Source organism: Canis aureus, chromosome 35 (assembly GCF_053574225.1).
Source record: "Canis aureus isolate CA01 chromosome 35, VMU_Caureus_v.1.0, whole genome shotgun sequence".
Taxonomy (NCBI): domain Eukaryota; kingdom Metazoa; phylum Chordata; class Mammalia; order Carnivora; family Canidae; genus Canis; species Canis aureus.
The window spans coordinates 16,558,426-16,563,923 of NC_135645.1; positions in this window are offsets into that span (position 1 = coordinate 16,558,426).

Consider the following 5,498-nt stretch of genomic DNA (forward strand, 5'->3'; position numbering starts at 1 on the left):
TGCTAGCTTACACTGCTACTATTAGGTCTAAAATACTGAAGTGCAACTTTAAACATTACTTTTAAAAAATCTGTATTTTAAATTTAAATTCTAGACATATATTTAACCTTCTAATCCAAAGACTATCTATTCTAGGGCCAGAAAAGAGACTCTCCCACCCACAGAATAGGAATGTAAAGAGCTCCATCAGTAACTTGAACTACCAAATGTTCTTACAATATGCCCTTTGGGAATCAATGCTACAGATGCCCGAGAAGCACCTGGATCTGAAACTGTAGAAAATCTTTACACTCAAACATATACACACATATTGTAACACCTCATTTAACTCCAATGCCTAGACCAGTGACCATCTTTATAGAAGGAACTCAATACATCTGAGACAAATTAAAAAATAAGTGACTGAATGAGTAAACAAATGGATTTAAGTAAGAGCTTCTGTGGAGTATCTTCCACTTTCCAGGTACTAGACAAGACTCTGGGGATATCATGATCAACAAAACCATTCACAAACCCTACCCTCACGGAGTTTACAGTCTAGTGCGACAGGAAGATAGACTCCACACACATGTGTATGCACGAATGTACACACACAAACATACACATAAACATGGGAGAGCCAACCAAGTTCTCTAAGGGGATAATGATTTGAATGGATGAAGAAGATCCAATTTGGAATCCAGCAGCAGACACAAGAGTGAGCAGGGCTCCTGCCTAGTTTAGAGCTTACCCCAGTGGCTCCTGGAGCTATGGACACCAATTCATTCACATGTATCATTGGTATGTTAAGATGGGTAGTATTCCCATAAGTGTATATCACAAACAGATGGTCTTACAAAGAAAATCCATTTTCAATGAACTCTTCAAAGTCATTGTATAGAGAATATTTAGACAAAGTAAAGAATCATCTCTAATCAATTTTGAAACTTATCTTTATGGTTTCCTTAGAATAAGATGAATCTGTAATGTGATTAAATAATAATGTAGCAAACTGTTAGAACCAAGAATGACAGGAAAGCTCATAATGAGAGAATCTGGCTCCCTCCCCAAGAGGCATTTCCTTCTCACTCTTTTGAAAGTATGAGAGCTCCTGCACGCTGTGGAATAACACACTAGTAATAGCCTGAATATGTTATTTTATAGAATTATGATAATTTTTCCAACAGAATAAAAAATACAGTTTAATTCTATTAACTATTTGCTTACTTTAGTAAAAACAGCATTTAGTATGATGCTATGGGAAATCGCTTCAACTCCCCTGCAGCTGCACTGGCAAGCTTATAAACAGTTTTATTCATTCTTAGAGTATTTCCTAAATTCAATAGTCATGATATCTAAAGTAAAGACACCATGAGTACCAAACACAGTAACAGCTCTGTTGCTGCAGAAGTGACTACGGCAAGTCTGTTATAAACTTACTGAAAAAAATTACCAAGAAAGAAAATAGCAAATACTACATGCTAAGGAACAGAGCTTTACATCTGGAAACTGTATATTGTTGCTGTAATACTTTTTTTTTTTTTTGCAATACTTTCTTACATTTTAAACAAGGGTTGTTCAGATGTCTTGGTCCTAAAAGCATGACAACATTGCCATCAGCATGCTGTCAGTCTTCATGGACGATCTAGATGATAACCTACTTCTGACATGTCAAAGATAGACATTACTCATATCTCTAAGAAAAAGGAAAAGGTAGAAGAAAATCTTTAGCCAACTTTGACATCTTGATTATAGCCTGGCTTGTATGGTCCTGTAGTGTCTCTATCACTCACTGAGTCTTCAAACATGAAGGCACTATATGTGACAGGCAGTGTGGCATGGTATAGACAGTGCAGGCATGAGAGTCAGAAGACTCTGGTTAGAATTCTGGCTCAGCCAAACAGAAAGTATGCAACATTGATCGCTTAACACTTGGGAGTATAACTTTCCTTATGAAAGGGAGTAAGAACACATATATTACACATGGTTTAGAGGACTAAATGTTTTTTTTTCTTTTTAAGATTTATTTGAGAAAGACAGAAAGAGCATGAGCAGGGGGAGGGGCAGAGGGAGAGGAAGAAGCAGACTCTCAGGTGAGTGGGAAGCCTGACATGAGGCTGGATCCCAGAACCCCGAGATGATGACCTGAGTTAAAGTCAGATGCTTAACCAACTGAGCCACCCAGTTGTTCCAAGAAAGCTAAGTTATTGTGCATGTAAAATTCTTTGCAAGGCCACATGGCAGGTGTTTAATAAATGTTCAAATAATACATGGTTGTCTTCTTCTCACCACTAAGGAATGAAGAATGGAGATTTGTACAACTATGGTGACTCCTTGGGGTATAACACTCACCAAATTCTTCCAGCTTCCCTCCTCTTACTTACTTCCAAGTTAGGGAATTGTTTGGAAGCCTCTCCATCTCCACAGGGATCTGTTTTAACATCAATGTCTAGCTATCTATAGCCTTTCACATGTGCCATCTATCCTTCCCTTTAGAATCTCCATGCACCTCCAGATTAATCTCCATAAAGCTTCACTATACACTTAATTACTCTATAATCCCCAGTGACTCAAACGTCCACAGAAAATATTCAAATATCAAGCAAGGACACTGAAGACCCTCTATTCTCACTGTACAAGTGTGGATGGAATAAAAATAGAAAACCTATCATTAAAAGGACTATAAAAATCTAATAGAAACTGCAAACCACAGTGCAATATGTTATGCCTAAACAGACTGAGAATCAGTTTACAAACATATAACTAGTCATTAGCAAATGTCTTTGAATCCTTCTTTGTTAGAACTGCTAAAATGTCTCTAAAATGTTGTGAGCATTTTGTTCCTTTATAACACGTAGAGAGGTTACACTGGGCTGCATAGCAAGGTGGTCTGAATAATGTAGTGACTTGTAAAGTCTCGGGTAGGTGGAAGAATAGCAATAATAATAGCAGCTATTCAATAATTCCTGGCTCATGCCTCCTAAACAGTCAATGTTCACACCAGGAATTAATTCTCTACATCCTGGTGGTGTCACCTACCCCTTCGGCATATGCTAAGGAGGCCATAGGATTCAATGCCCCTCACCATGGTGCTCTGAGGCCAGAAGTGGTGAGAGAAGATCCCGGTTTCAGGTGATGGAGGTGGCCTCAGTGAGGCCTCAAGGAAGTAGTAGCAGAAACAGTGGAGCTTTACCCAAAACAGGTGGCTAATTGAAAGCCATGCTGATGGGTCTTCTGTGTCTGTTCAGAACCAATTGGACGATTTTGTGATAATGTTCATGAAAAATAAAGTGAAAGAAACCAGATTGAGCAGGAAAAGTCTTCAGATCACTCAGCAGATCCTTTCCTATAAAAGGAAATAAGAAGGTAAACAGGACTGGGAAGGTGAGCCTCAGGCTGTGATGCAGGTCCACAAAGCTAAAGCCAATTTGATAGTGTTTGTGAGAGAAGACTGCCCAGTAGAGGAGTTCTGTAGACAAATGGCCAGACCCTAGCACCCCTACCATGTTCAGTGATGTGCCAAGAGCCACTTGGGAAGTGCCTGAATGCCATGGAAATCCCAAAGGTGCTGTAATTGAATGCATGCCTTAAAGCTAAATAATAATTCATTTTTGAAGAGAGATATAAGCAGTGGATCTTGACAACTCCCACACCCACAAAGACATTACCTCAAGGGAACTGGACTGAGCAAATTCAGAGTATGATGAGACTGGAGACTGATGCCCTAATTGTAAAATTCAATACATGGTTTTCTTGTTTTAATTTTCTGATTTGGGTTTTGTTGACCAATCCTTCCTGGCTAACCCTGTCTGGTATACTACTTCACAGCAGTAAAGGGGAAAAATGGCCAATTTAGAGGCAATTTCAAAATAATTATTCAGAGATATGCACAGATGCCTCTAACTGAGGAACCAAAAGTTTCTCATTCTCTTTGGACCAGTTCAGCAACACACAGCAGGTGACAGGAAAATATTCCAAGATGACCAATGGTGATGATTACAGCAAGAATGGCTAATGGAAAAAGAAAAAACATCCAGTTTGTACAGCCGGTCTGTACAGTAACTGGAAAGGACTAAAGAAGGCAGCAAATACTTGGGATGTACAATGGTAAGGAAGAAAATACTAGTAGTAGAAATGCAAGGGATCTAAGTCCATACAAAGGAATGAAGCTTTATATATAAATAATGAATTTTTCTGCTGAATAGCAAGAAAAAATCTCCCTGATCTATAAGAATCTTATGAAATTGTATTTAAAAGTGGACTAGAAAGAAGCCCAGGTTATAGTAAACAATTTTGTACAATCCCATAGGGGAATTAACTTATTGGATTTTTTCCATTTCTTGTATGTCTATACTACAACTTTCCGGAGATTTTATTAGTGCTCTTGGCAGCTCTAGGCTCAAATGGATAACTAATGATTTCCCTGTGGAAAAACCAAATGTCCTTGGAGAGAAGGCTGAATTGGAATTTTTAAGGCAACTACCCCGTATTCTCTCCTAATGTGGCAGCTGGTCTGCTGGAGAGAAGTACAGGGAGGCCCAACCAAAGAGCAAGGTGTGTTCTAAAATCTGCAGAGTGAAAACTCCCAATTCAGTTCCCCATGGATAGATGTAACAATAATGAACCATCATTAGAGAAGTACTGCTTGGATCATGCTTGTTTAACCCCTACTATACCAGTAGTGTAGTGATAACAGCTTAAAGAAGTCTAACTTTCTATTCACTTGTATCATTCCTCAGTGCTTGCTTCTAAGAACGAACTGCACTGCAACCAAGCAGAACCTCAGAAAGACAAAGCAGTCTTGCTACTGCAGTGAGAGTGGACACTCTCTCAATTCTTACAGCAGCAGTAGAATAAGGAGTGGAGCAAGAAGGGGCATCTTGTATTACCATTAATATTCAGAGCTGGCTAGATGGCATACAATCCATGCTTAAAAGGACCGGTCTTTGGTTCTACTAGCACCATCTTAAGATTCTTAATAGTTTTTGAACAAATGCCTCTGCATTCTAATTTTGCACTCAGACCCACAATTAATGCAGCCAATCCTGCTAATATTAGCTTAAAATTAACATAATATTTTCCCACCTTACCATCACAAATACCTGTGAGGTAGGTAAAGCAGATTGTGCTGCCCCTATTTTGCAACTATGAAACTGAGGCTCTAAGAAGAGAAGTAATTTGTTCCACAGATAAATACATGCTAGAGCTGAGACCTAAGTCCATGACTTTAGACTTTAAGGCAATGGCTCTTTCCATTAACCTGCACGGCCTCCAGATACCCCAGATGATGGTCCAGTGATAAAACAATATAAAATAAGGATTTGGGCGTGAAGAAGACCCTCCTCTTCTCAGCAGCTCCACATTACTGATCTTACTTCATCTCAAATTCTTCCTTTGTAAATGACAAACTTCTGTTCTTCCTTGAAAAAATTAGGTACTTTCTTTCCTGTTTCTTAACAGACCTTATAATGTGGCTATTTAGTCATTATGTAAATCCCACCGATCTGCATGTGTACATT